Raw genomic sequence first — 15,684 nt, forward strand, 5'->3', positions numbered from 1 at the left:
TATGATTCGACATCTAGAAATCCTGCTCCTGCAGACTTGGATAAGAATATTGAAAATGATTGAAGAGCTAGAGAAGCCCTCTTGTGTGCACTTACTGGTCAAAAAATCATGGGATTAACTGATAAATAATCGGCAAGGTTATGTAGGATAAATTGTAAACTTTGAATGAAGGTGACCCTACCATTAAAATTGCTAAATTTGATGGTTACAAGGTAAGATATGAAAACTTGAAGATGGAAGATAATGAAAGAATTGTTGTGTTTATGGAAAGAGTAAATGAGATTGCTATGAGAATTCAATGTTGTGGATTATTTCTGAGTGAAGATGAAATAGTTTCCAAAGTCTTGAGAGCCCTTCCACTGGCTTACAAGATGAAGGCAACTGCAATTAATGAGTTGAGAACAATGGCAAACTCTTTAGTTAACAGAGACATTTTGATTGGGAAATTATTTTCTTTTTAGCTTGAAGAATTTGGATCTTCTGGAAGTCTGAACCTTATTTTCATGCATCATCATCATCATCTACTGACAAGAGTGATTGGAAAGTCTTATATACAAAAGAATTGGAAGATATGAGGAAAGAAGATGAAGAATTTGAGCAACTTGAAGTCTTATTTGCTAAAAGAGTACCTAAAGGACTGATAGGAAGTAAGTATGAAGGTAAAGCATGTTTTAAATGTTTTGCATGTAATAAGATTGGTCATTTTGTATCCAGATGTCCTGAAAGGAATGCAAGGTTTGAGGAAAGAGTTAAGAAATCATTTAAACCTAACCATAACAGATATAGATTCAAGAAAAGTAAACAATGCTACATAGCGGATGAGGAAGGAGTAAGTGATGACTCTGGGGATGAACTGACAGAAGACTCTGCTAGTGGATCTAGTAATGGAATGGAATGGTTGTTCTATGCTTTAAAGGAAGATGAACTGGAACCAGTTATCATGAATGAAGAAAAGGCCCTGGCAGCAAAAGTTGAAGATAAGGATGAATGGGTAATTGATAGTGGATGCTCACATCATATGACTGGAGATAAAAGATTTTTTTGTCCCCGCAAGAATACAATGATGGTCAAGTCAGATTTGGAGATTGCAAAGCATGTATGATCAAAGGTAGAGGTATTATTTCTCTAGATGGCAAACATAATACTAATAATGTCTATTATGTAGAAGGTTTAAAGCATAATCTTTTGAGTGTTGGTCAATTAGTGGACAAGGGTTTCCAACTACAGTTTAAAGATAGAAAATGCAAAATCATTAACAAGACTGGTTTGGAGATTGTAATTGGTATTTAGACTGGAGGTAACATCTTTCACTTGAACACTGGTAATAAGATATGTTTGATTGCTCATATTGATGAGAGTTGGCTATGACATAAGAGGTTGTGTCATGTTAATTTTAATTGTATTGTTAAGATCAGTTCAACTAAGGAAGTGATGCAGAGCCCTTCTCTCACACCTAAGGACAAGTCCAATAGGGTTAGGATTTGATCCTTCAAATTTCCACAAGGGCCCTACAAGGAAGGACTCCACACCTTTGGTTAGAACTACTCACAACTCCACTAGGCTAACACCTACTCAAGATAAGTAAAAAGGTCTCAACACCTTCAATATACCATTCCATGCCTCCTACCCTTAGGGGATTTATAATTGGTCCATTCATGACTAATAAGGACTGCTTCAAGCATTGGTTTTAGGATTTTTCTTCAATTCCTTATACCTCCTTTGGAAACCTACCCCCTAGGCTAGTAACCCTATTTAGTGAGAGATTAGACCTTAACTCCAAAATATTCCACACACTCTAGAAAAATACTCACCATTATAGATACCCTTTTGGGAGTTACACTCATCCCCAAAATGGGTTGACAAGATCTGTACTTTCAGGGTCTAAACCCCTTAGAGGCCTAGAGACCTAATTAGGGCGATTAAGCCTATTTTACAAAGCAACTACCATTTCTTGAATCCAACCTGAAAAATAAACTTCATGAAAATGTGGGGGATGGTAAATAACCTTTAATTCTAGGGTTACACAACTAGAATCCACCACTATAGGACTTAGGATGATTGTCGTAAAATTGCTCAAGGTAGTCACATGGAGATACCTACCTAGATTTATCTCTTTCTCCTCACAACCAAGTCTCCCCTACAAAAATCCATGAGAATACTATAATACATAGGCCAGCCCTATACTCTACCAAAGGAAGAAGCCTCTAGATGGAAAGAATGCAAGATATGACCATTTTTGGCTAAAACCCTAGCCAAACTCTTACTTTCTGGGTTATAGTAAAAAAATGAGGGGTTATCCCTACTTAGAAATGATCAAAGCCTCAGACCACCAAAAAAAGAAAATTGATTCAACCCTCCAACTACTCCATGATTGGTTTTTCTCAATTCAATCTGTACAAGGACGTACAATCTCTGCAAACTCAGAATTTCTGGGAAAACTTAGTTTTGTTTGTGTTTTATTGCATCAAAACTTCAAACCACAACCTCTCCAACCTTGGGAATTGTGTCCACAAGGCTTACAGCCCTATCCAATGGTTACCAATTGAATTTGGAGGAGGTTGGAGCCATTGAAAAGCTTACATCAACCGCACTTCGAAAAGTGGCACTTTTGCTCTCAAAAGTTGCATTTTTGCATAAAAGTTATCAAACACTATAAGTTTGGGATCCACACAACTTGGATCAACCAAACACCACTAAGACATCCTCAAAACCTATCAAACACAAAAATAAACATCCTACTACCTGATAACTCAATGATGAACGAATAGTACCAAACTGGTACTGAGAGGGGGGGTGAATTAGTACAGACAAAAATACACTCTTAAACCGGTTTGTCGGTAGACACTGTGCATTGACAGACAAAAAGTAACACCGGTCCTTAAATAGAGTACAACCGGAAAATCCTAGAATAACTGAGACAATCATAAACCGGTTGACACTTATCTTCTTATTCAATCTAACACTTCATTTCCATTTCACCCTAGTACTTGAACAGGTAATCTACCATCACAGATATACATATAACAGCTAGATCAAAATGAATCACCGCTTAACAGAAAACAATCATAGCATCACATGAAGAAGACATCACACAAGACACACAGATTTTTCACATGGAAACCCAACTGGGAAAAACCATGACAGGGATGAATACCTACAAGCTTGTTTTTGAACTCTTTAGAAGTCCGCTCTGTTAAGAGCCTTGTTCGGTTAAAGACTAATACAATAGGTTATGTTAGGAACCGATCCTGTTAGGGATCACCCAGTTAAGGGATGGCTAGAATATCCAGTTAAGGGTTAAACCCTGTTAGAGGATTTTAAGAACTCAATGGTTTTGAGTCACCTTGTTAAGGGATTTTCAACAAGCCAGTTAAAGCTACCCTGTTAAGGGATTTTTCAACTATTGAAGTGGTTAGAGATCAATAGGTATACTATGATCTGGTAACAATAGTCAATGCCAATGTAGATCCTCTTTAGCTCCTTTTCACCTTCTACATTTACACTCTGCAGGTATCACTTCTCTCCTCTGGTCTGGCAAGAATCACGTATCACTTCTCTTGGATACACACAAACAACTTTTGCCAACAACCTCTGAAAGAATCACAACATCGACCTTATAGGAAAATAGATAGCTTGGTAGCATAAACCCTAAACCCTAAACCTGTTAGGTTAAGGAATTCAAATGATTCAATCCTGACCATTGAGCACACTGCATTAAATGCTACAATCTTGATCCAATCTCAAGACATTCTCCATCGTTCATTTTCCACCGATTTCATGGCGGCTGATAACCCATCACACGTTATCACCATTTATAGACTTTGCACATTCCCAAGGTAGATAGGAACAATCTCCTTCATGCAAGATCCTTGATGTGCACAAGGCTTACATGGCAATACGATTTGTTCTTCGTTACCATGCTAACTCATCACACAAAGTCACTGGTTGAGCCACATAGGCTTGAAGCACTTAAACCGGAAACCTTGAAGTTGTGACTACCAACCGGTAGTCATACAAAGCTTCCATGTGCTGGTTCACAGTGTTATACTGGTTCTCACATATACCGGTTCTTGGTAACATATCGGTTCTCTCCTCTTCAGCATATTGACATCAATGACAACATACAATGTCATCATGTCCACATACCGGTTCACCTAATGCCAACAATCTCCCCCTTTGGCATTGTTGGCAATATACAAAGATATCTCTCTGCTTCATATCTTCTCCCCCAATTTCTACAGATATCTTCCCCGCTTCACATCTTCTCCCCCTTTGACAACAATGCCAAAGTGGAGGCACAAGCTGCCCTATTCTATTATGTTGCTCCCCCTGAGGAGTAGCATCCTTCAACACATCAATCCTGAAGAAAAATTTGACTATGTAATACTTGACTGATGTGGAGCATATACCTTTAGTTTACTTTCTGAAGGGGTGGCACCCCTAATTCATGTTTTAATTACATAAACGTAGCCTTTGGGAGAGGCTTGGTGAATATGTCTACTAACTGCTCCTTACTGGAGACATGTTCCAGTGCAATTTCTTTGTTGTGAACCTTTTCCCTCAAGAAATGATACTTAAGCTCAAAGTGCTTGGTTCTAGAATGTAAAACCGGATTTTTGGAGATATTAATTGCACTAGTATTGTCACAAAATATACTTACCGGTTCAGATATAGGAACTTTGAAGCCATTTAATACATGCTTCATCCAAATTGTCTGAGTGCAGTTCATGAAAGTTGCAACATACTCTGCTTCTGCTGTAGACTGAGAGATACAACTGTGCTTCTTACTCATCCATGAGACCAGTCTACCATCGAGAAAGAATGCACCACCGGTTGTGCTTTTCCGGTCATCTACATTACCTACCCAATCAGCATCTATGTATACTTTTAAGTTGAAATCCTTGCTATATGGATACCACAATCCATAATCAATAGTTCCCTTCAGATACCTAAGAATCCGCTTGACTGCAACCAAGTGGGATTCTCTTGGGCTTTTCTGGAACCTTGCAGTAATGCCAACTGCATGTGCAATATCTGGCCTACTATGCACTACATAATGCAACTTACCAATCATTGATCGGTATTCCTTCTCATCAACCAATGCTGAGTCATCCTCTTTGGATAGTTTACAACTGGTCACCATCGGAGTACCAACCAGTTTTCTATCTTCCATGCCAAAGGTCTTCAACACCTCTTTGACATACTTGGACTAGTGATAAAGATTCCATCTTTCATCTATTGGATCTACAGTCCAATGAAGAACTTAATCTCCCCTATGAGTGACATCTCAAACTCTTTCTTCATCTCATCAAAAAAACTCATGACTCATCTTGTCATCTCCACCAAAGATAATGTCATCAACAAATACCTCACAGATCAGGATCTGATCTCCTTTAGACTTCAAGTAGATATTACTATCTTCACTTGTTCTCTCAAATCCAATCTTTACAAGATGGGAATGCAGGCGTTCTTACCATGCTCTAGGTGCCAGCTTTAGACCATATAAGGCTTTATGTAGCCTACAAACCATGTCACTATCTTCAGATAGGGAAAACCCATCTGGTTGCTCTATATACACCTCCTCTTCAAGTACACCATTTAGGAATGCAGATTTTACATCCATTTGATATACTTTGAAACCTTTAAAAGCTGCATATGCAAGAAGCATACAAACTCCTTCGAATCTGGCTACAAGAGCAAAGGTTTCTCCATAGTCTTCTCCTTCTTCTTGGGCATATCCTTTGCACACCAATCTGGCTTTGTTCCTAATCACTGTGCCATCCTCATTTAGCTTATTTTTGAAGACCCATTTGGTACCAATGGCATTTTTATGCTCCGGTCTGGGTACCAAAGACCATGTATCATTTTTCTCTATCTAGTCAAGTTCCTCTTCCATTGCCTTGATCCAGTCTTCATCTTTATGTGCCTCTTTGAATGGTTTGGGCTCAAATTCAGAGATTATACATGAGTTTTCTCTGACCTTTCTTCTTGGAAGGATTCCTGCATCCTTATCTCCTATGATCTGCTTAGGATCATGATTCAACTTGACATACCAAGGAATGGTCTTGATAGATTCCTCTTACTTTTCTTCTTCATCCTCATCTCCATCAGTATTAGCATCTACATCTATCGGTGTAGGAACACTGTTACTGGTACTTGGTTGACTGACAACCAGTTCCCAGAAGGTTACAACTGGTTCATTTACCACTTGCTTGCTGTCGGTTTCCTCAGTTTTCTCAGAGGTTTCTTCAACTCTTACATTAATGCTTTCCATAATTCTCTGAGTCCTATTGTTGAAACACTTGAGAGATTTGCTGTTGGTGGAATACCCTAAGACTATTCCCTCATCACATTTTGCATCAAATTTGCTCAGGTGTTCACTCTTCTTGATTTAACATTTGCTACCAAACACTCTAAAATAGCTAACCACAGGTGTCTTACCAGTCCAATACTCATAAGGAGTTTTATCCTTACATTTCTTGATGAGTAACCGGTTCATTGTGTAGACTGTAGTGCTCATCACTTCTCTCCAAAAGGTGTGAGCTACCTTTCCTTGAATCAACATGGTTCTAGTTGCTTCAACCATAGTCCGGTTATTCCTCTCTGCTAGGCCATTCTACTGTGGAGTCTGAGGGGCAGACGGTTGTCTCTTGATTCCATGTTCTTCACAGTACTTGTTGAATTCACCGGAAGTGAATTCCCCTCCTTGATCAGTTCTCAGGCACTTGATCCTTTTACCACTTTCCTTCTCCACTAATGCTCTGAAAGCTTTGAACTTTACAAAAGCTTCAGACTTATCTTTCAAGAATATGATCCACATCATTCTTGATCAGTCATCAGTGAGAATCATGAAGTACCTATCACCCTGCACACTCCTAGTTTTCATAGGACCACACAAATCAGTATGCACAAGATCAAGCAAATTGTCAGTAGTGAAAAGTTTACCTTTAAAGGTTGAGGAAGATATTTTCCCTAATTGACACTCTCTGCACAAGGTATTATCCGGTTTGCTTAGCACCGACAACCCTCTAACTGCCATGATCTTACTAGCCTTCACAATGTTGTCAAAGTTTACATGGCAGATTCTCCTATGCCATATCCAGCTATCATCAAATTTAGCCATAAGACATGCACTTACATTTGCATTCAAGTGAAATAGGTTACCTTTGGTCTACATGCCAGTGGCCACCAGTTCACCATTCTTTCCTTTGATTCTGCACACTCCATTCTTGAATTCCAGAGTGAGACCACTATCATTCAGCTGGGCAACACTTAGAAGGTTGTATCTGAGACCATCAACCCAATACACATTGTCAGCATTACTCTTTCCATTTAGAGAGATGGACCCTTTGCCTTTGAACATACATGGTGCATCATTACCAAAGCGAACCACACCACCATCATACTCTTCCAAGGATAGAAACTTGCTCTAGTCACCAGTCATATGGTGAGAACAGCCACTATCAATAATCCACTCATTGGAATTATCAAATCGGGAGACAAGAGCCTTCTTGTCTGACACATCTTCCTTGACAGCAACAAACACAATATCTTCATTTTCTTCATCTTCTGATTCCTCATCTGTGACACCTTCATCAATTGCCACAAAACAATTTCTTTGGTTTCCTCCTTTGAATTTATTGAACCTTTTCAGTTTGTCCTTGTTGTCACCATTAGGATAGTTTACAACAATATGTCCTATCCGGTTACAAGAAAAGCATTTCAAAGGGATCTTACCTCTATAGTTGGCAGTTCCTTTAGGAAGTTTCCTGGCAAGGAGAGATTCAAATGCCATCAGAATCTCCTCATCATCCATTTCTCTACTCTGTCTTGGTTCACCACTAGTGCTAGCTTCTTTTCATTTTCTGAATGGTACAGCAGAAGCTTTAAAAGCTAATTCAATCTTTTGAACACTGCCATCAAAACTATTTAGCTCATAGGTTATCAACTTTGCAATGATGGAGTCTAGGGATACCTTAGTCTTGTCTATGTTGGCATATGGACACTCCAATGAGACATTGTATGTGATTGAAGGTTTTGTCATTAATGGCAACCTTGCAATCCTATGGCACCGGCAAGACATCATACCAACAAAGAATTACATAGGAAAGACAGTGCACCAGCATCAACAAGATCACTCTACACCGACACTGGCATCGACACAGAAGAAAAGATGTATACCGGCATAGAGGCCAATAGGATTTTTTGATATGAAATATTTTGTTTATTATTGTAAGCTGACTTGGCAAATTGTAAAATGACTCTTGTATATAAAGGAGATCATTGTAGACATTTAGAGATGTAAAGCAGCGAGCATAAATAAAATTATTAAGCAGACCTTATGTACGAATTATAGGTCAAGGGTATATGTAAAGAATAGAGAAAGAACCGGTACTAAATCTGGCATTGGAGATGCTATTGTAAAGCAATACAAGTCATTGGATTAGTATAATCCTTATTGTAAGTCAGTGTGACTTCTCATTGAGCAGTGAGCTCTAGGCAGTTGGCTTTCCTGCATGTGCAGGCTCCTATTGTAAGTAATATTCTCTTATTGGCCAGTGAGTGAATATTGTGGGTCACAAATCCCACTGAGGTTTTTCCCACACCGGGTTTCCTCGTTAAACATCTTGTGTTATGGTGTTCTTTTCATGTGGGTGTTTCTGATTCTATTTATTGCATTAATTCTTGCATACCGGTATACTGTTATTTTATGTTCTGCATGTTTTAACTTGAAAACTCTTATCACCGGTTAGATACTGATTCGCCCCCCCCCTCTCAGTATCTGTGGAAATCCTAACAATTGGTATCAGAGCTTGGTCCTCTATTTTTAGAAGCCTAACAGCTTGAGGAAGATCTTGACACCAGTAAAGATGGAAAATCTGATGAAGCAACTTGAAGGAGCTCTTACAGACTATGATGCAGAGAAGTTGAAAAATATCAAATTAGAAGATGATTTAAGAGCAGCTCAGGATATCATTCAGGGACTTCAAGAAAATCTTACTGTTGCAAGAAATAAGAGAAGAGAACTTTGTGAAAAATTGCAAAATGAGAATGATGAAAAGGAATCACTTAATGATATGACAAGCAAGCTAAAACAAGAGAACATGACAACAAAAAATGAAATGCAAGATATGACTATGAGATTTTGCAAAGAGATTGAGGATAGGAAGAAGAATGAAGAAGAATTGATCAGAAGACTAAGTGATGCAGCAAATGAGAACACAAGACTTAGCTATGAAAATGACATGTTGAAGACAGATCTGATGCATACTCAGAATGAATCAAATGAACTGATGAGACAAAAAGAAATCTTGGAAAGGGAATTGGAAATCGCAAATCAACATAAAGAAAAATTCAAGAAAAGCTTAGAAGAACTTGGCACCTTATTGAAGAATCAAAAACCTAAAGGTGACACTTTTGGAATTGGCTTTGAAGTTGGTGAAAGCTCTGGTACTGCAAATACTCAGGATCACAACAAACTGGTAAGACCACCTAATGCTTATAAATTCAATGGAAAATGCTTTAACTGTAATAGGTATGGTCATAGGGAAAATGAATGTAGATCTAGGAATTATCAGAATATCAATACATCCACCGGTCAATGTTCAAAATGCAACAAAATTGGTCATAACTCTGAAAACTGCAAAATGAATGTGAGATGTTATGTTTGTGGAAGATTTGGACATTTATCTAATCAATGCAGAACACAAACTAGCATAGGTTATGGGAGAGCTATTCAGAAAAATAATGTAACTTGTTATGCATGTAACAAGGTTGGGCATATTGCTAAATTTTGTAGAAGTAAAGGTACACCGGTAGACAACAAAAGTGCTAGCTTGAAAGGTAAAGAAAAGGTTGAAGAGGTTAAGCAAGAATTCTCAGAGCAATGGATTAGAAAAGCTTATCTAAATATTGGGAATACTCCTCCACTGATAGAACCAACAAATGCTCCACCAACAGGACAGAGTAATGCTCCACCGACAGGATAGAGCAGTGCTCCACTGGCAAGAAGTTCTTCATCTAATTGAAGAAAATTTCCTTGAGGGTTTGGCAATCTAATGACACATGTGCTATTATTCCCTCGGTTAGAGATAAGAAGTTGAAAATTACTTATTACTGGCAAACAATGTTAAGTGAATACTTAATCGGCATGCAATTAATGTGGTAGATGGCGAAAAGACATTATAAAAATAAGGTTTTGGCTCCATTTCATTTCACCGTGATTTCAAACTTTTGGAGAGCGCAAAGATTCCGAGCTAAGGAATTTCGAGCAAGAAGCAAGCACACTCCAAGCATTCATCCATCCAAGACAGAAAAAGGTATTTAATCATTGCATCCACCTCTGCAATTGAATACATAGAAAACCCTACTATTGTGGAAGTAATTAAAAGACCTAGGCCTGTATTTCAATTAGTGCCTGAGATAGCAAAGAAGGATGATACCTTAGGTGCATTTTCTCAAATTCCTAAAGGTGTTGTATATGCTGAAGACCCTAGAATGTACATCCACTACAACATTGAAGAGTTAGGAGATGAGGAAATCAAAACCATGTATAAAACTAAGATATGTGATGATACCGGCAATGTTAAAACTGAACACAAGGTTATTGAAACCCTAGGATTCACATAAATCCTTAGCATTCCTGAATTTCCTAAGGATGTGATTAGGATAGTGTTAAGCAGAGTTCATGGAGAATTTTTCTGGCTAGATGCAATTCATAAGATCACCAAGGAAGCGGTAAAAGCTGACATAGGGTTACCGACCACCAGTAAGAGACCAGACAAAACAAGAAGGTTTCCAATGATTTAGTCATAGACCTAATAGGTGCAACATTCGATAAGAGATCTCTGAGGGTTAACGATGTAAAAGATATCAATGTGAGATTCATAAGTATGATATTAGGTTACAAAGCCACTCATGCTAATAGACTTAACTCAGTTTCAAGTTTATGCATTAAGAGTGCGCATGATATGGTGACAAACAATGCAAAAATTGACATCTGTGAATGGTTAAAAGATGAACTGATAGACAACCTTGGAAAGATAAAGAAGGATAAGAAAGGAACTTTTAGATTTGGAAATCTATTAGTATGCCTAATGCTTCATATAACAAAATAGGTTCTCGATATAGGATATAAAGAACTAGGATATGACATACCGGTAGGAAAGCAATTGACAAAACTGTTTAATACCATGGGTGAGAACAAGGAAAACAACATTCATGACTTTTTCCAAGCATTGAAGACAAAAATGAAGAAAAGAATAAGGTTATCTTAGAAAATAGTAGACAAATACAAAGATGACATAAGATTTGTTATTAAGAAAGATGAAATATGGATGGAAGCAATCATCCCAAGGACAATCTGGGTAACCGAAATGGGCTATGAGACAGATGACCACATAGTTGAAACTTATGCTAAAGCACTTCTGGAAGCCCCCAAAGAACCTAAGGAAGAAGTATTTGGTAGTGCTGAGACCATAGAAAGCCAAATATAGTCTAAGAAAAGAGTAAAGAAGGTAGAGGCATTTGTGAGGAAAGGATCCAAACAAGAAAAGGCCATTAAGGAAGATGTATTAAAGAAAACCGGCATAATAGAAGATGAGTTGGCAGCCCCACAACCTGAAGCTCATCTATCACCAGTAGGTACTTCTTCAGAAGGTGACATGCCAACAACTTTTAAAAGAGTTGTTAGGAAAAGAGATCCCTCACCGGCAACCACTCCTTCACCTAGAAGGACAAGGTAGAAGCAACAAGCTATGAGATCTCCAGTTAGAAAGGTCACACCTAAGAAAAAGCTAACCCCTAAGAAAAAGAAAAAGACAAAATCTAACTTGGCACCTCTAGACATATTGCTAAATGAGATCACAGAGGAAGGAAAACTGAAAAACATAGAGAAAATTTATGACACTCTATCTGCTGATGAGAAAGGGCAAGTTGAGGAAAGTGTAATACTGCATATGGACATGTACAAAAAGTTTTTGATGGAAGTAGTCAATGAAATTCCTGATGATTTGTACAAAAGACTTGAGGCCAGAAGGCAAGCAGTGATTGAATTAGACAAGAAAATAAAAATAGAAAAACTACTTGCTGTATATCCGGTAAACTCTTCCAAGGAAATTGATGATTTGATTGCTCAAGCAAACCGGACAGTATTCTCTACTGCACACTGGCATATTTCACTAATGGCAAGAAGAGTTATTGAAGTTACAGAAGAAATAGAAGATGGTTGGGACATATTCCTGGTTGAAAAGGAAAAACAAGAAGAATACAGGAACCCTAAGCCTATTAAAGTATATCAGAAGGATAAGGACAAAGGGAAAGGCAAAGTTGGCGAACCTCCAAGCATAAAGGTTAAAGATAACCTACCCCCACCTGTGAAAATTACAACCACTGAAGACCAACCGGCAGCTAAAAGTATGGATGTAGAGGATAGCAATCCAAATCCTGAAGTCCTATACACTGTAAATGTTGATGCCCAAAAGATCAACATAACAGTTGATAAAGATACAACTGACAAATCAGATATGGCTAAAGAGCCTCCGGTAACAGGAGATACAGACAAACCGGCAGAGGATATAGGGAAAAAGATGGAATCTGAGGCACATATAGAGAAACCAAAAGAGCTAAAGGCTCTGGAACAGGTTCACAAGGAAACAGTGCCACTGGTAAGCAGTGAAGCAGGGAAACCAGTGCTAAAAGAAATGCAAACACAAACTGACCTTCCAGAGGTCAATATAAGCATGGTCACCTCCACCGGTACTCAGTTTGTTGGGTCATCATCAACATTCAAGTCAACAAATGTGACTAAGGTATTACTTGAATCCATTAAGAAAATAACTGACTGCAGTTCACAGGCTTATAAAGCAATAGATGATTCAATACCAATTTTGAAGTTAGTTGCTCCTAATTGTAATATAGATAATAAAGATTCTTTAGGACAATTGGATACATTATGTAAATACATTTATGGAAATATTGAGAAAATAAAGGAAGAATCAGTAAAGGACATGGTAGGAAAGGACAAACAGAAATTCTTTGATGAAGAAATAAAGAAGTGTAACAGAGACTTTGACACGCTTCTACCGGAACTATGTAGTTTGTTGAAAGAGTATAAAAATATGTATAAAGATACATGTAAAACAAACTTCTTGACTGTAGATATTCACAAGAAAATAAGCAAGACATAGGATGAGATAAATAAACTTGCAGACAATTTTGTCAACTCACCGAATTCATTATCTATTTTTGAAGAAAAGTTAGCAAATTTTGAGGAAGAATTGCTCAAACAGGAAAGAGAGAAAGAAAGAATAATAAACAAGGCAAAACACTTGAGATCTAAACTAAGTCCAAGATTGGACTATTTAGCATCTCTGCAGAAGGAAGTCTCAGAGGCATTAGCATAGGGAAGAAAAACACCGGCAGAGCATTTACAACATCTCACCGGTACTGTGAAGAGGACTAAAACAACAATAAAAGATAGCAAAAAGTTTATGGATAGTATAAACTTAATTTTGGGCGATCTTTTTCAGATAATAACTACCCAACTACAGGGTTGAGGATATGGACAGATGTAACTACAAACTCTACTAACATCTTGACAACCTTTGTCATTGATGCCAAAGGGGGAGTAGTAGGATGAGAAAGTTCAAAGACATGAATCATATGCTCAGGGGGAGCCCTCATATTTTTGGTAAACATTTTTGGACTACACATTTTGGACATTTTTTGAAATTTCTCATGAGTGTTGCCATCAATGCCAAAGGGGGAGATTGTTGGCATATGGACACTCCAATGAGACATTGTATGTGATTGAAGGTTTTATCATTGATGGCAACCTTGCAATCCTATGGCACTAACAAGACATCATACCGACAAAGCATTACATAGGCAAGACAGTGCACCGACATCAACAAGATCACTCTCCACCAGCACCAGCACCGACACAGAAGAAAAGATGTATACTGGCATAGAGGCCGACAAGATTTTTGATATGTAATATTTTGTTTATTATTGTAAGCCGACTTGGCAAATTGTAAAATGACTCTTGTATATAAAGGAGATCATTGTAGGCATTTAGAGATGTAAAGTAGTGACCATAAAGAAAATTATTAAGCAAACCTTATGTGTGAATTATAGGTCAAGGGTATATGTAAAGAATAGAGCAAGAAATGGTACTGAATTTGGCATTGGAGATGCTATTGTAAAGTAGTACAAGTCATTGGATTAGTATAATCCTTATTGTAAGTCAGTGTGACTTCTCATTGAGCAGTGAGCTCTAGGCAGTTGGCCTTCCTGCATGTGCAAGCCCCTATTGTAAGTAATATTCTCTTATTGGCCAGTGAGTGAATATTGTGGGTCACAAATCCCACCGAGGTTTTTCCCACACCGGGTTTCCTCATTAAACATCTTGTGTTATGGTGTTCTTTTCATGTGGATGTTTCTGATTCTGTTTATTGCATTAATTCTTGCATACCGGTATACTGTTATTTTATGTTCTGCATGTTTTAACTTAGAAAACTCTTATCACCGGTTAGATACTAATTCACCCCCCTCTCAGTATCTATGGAAATCCTAACAGTCTATTGATCTCAGCTCCTGAATAGCAGCAACCCTTATTGCATAGACCGGTAATAAGGATCTCAGGACTTTGCTTACCACTGTGGAATATTCCATTTTACCACCTGCACTCTTGATATCTCCAACAACAGTTTTGATTCGTATTCCATACTGTTGAATGGTCTCACCTTCAACCATCTGCATGTGTTCAAACTTCCCTCTAAGGCTTTCTTCCTTAGCTTTTTTTACATGCTCATCACTGCCATAGATATTTTCAAGAGTATCCCATACCTCTTTGGGATTTGCCTTATCTTGGACATCGATAAACTCAATGTCAGATAAACTACTAATTAGGGCTTCCATGACTTGCCCATTCTCCTGCATCTCTCTCTTTTGGTCATCGGTGAGAAAACTAGTACGAGCAACATAGGCATTCTCAACATAGCTCCAGTGTTGAGCACCCATGCTTCTGATGTATATCTTCATTCTGTCTTTCCATATATTGAAATTTTCTCTATTAAACTTTGGACCTTCCCTCTTCATCATTAGACTGGGATCTTTACCTCAAGCAATTAAGCTTATAACACAGAGGACCTAGAGGATGCTCTGATACCAATTGATAACTCAATGATGAAGGAATAGTACCAAACCAATACTGAGAGGGGGGGTGAATTAGTACAGACAAAAACACACTCTTAAACCGGTTTGTCAGCATACATTGTGCATTGATAGACAAATAGTAACACTGGTCCTTAAACAGAGTACAACTGGCAAATCCCAGAATAACTAAGACAATCATAAACTGGTCGACACTTATCTTCTCATTTAATCTAACACTTCATTTCCATTTCACCCTAGTACATGAACAGGTAATCTACCATCATAGATATACATATAACAGCTAGATCAACATGAATCACCACTTAACAGAAAACAATCATAGCATCACATGAAGAAGAAATCACACATGACACACAAATTTTTCACGTGGAAACCCAACTGGGAAAAACCACAGTGGGGATGAATACCCACAAACTTGTTTTTGAACTCTTTAGAAGTTCGCTCTGTTAGGAGCCTTGTCTGGTTAAAGACTAATACAATAGGTTCTGTTAGGAACCGATCCTGTTA

Source organism: Cryptomeria japonica, chromosome 3 (assembly GCF_030272615.1).
Source record: "Cryptomeria japonica chromosome 3, Sugi_1.0, whole genome shotgun sequence".
Lineage (NCBI taxonomy): Eukaryota > Viridiplantae > Streptophyta > Pinopsida > Cupressales > Cupressaceae > Cryptomeria > Cryptomeria japonica.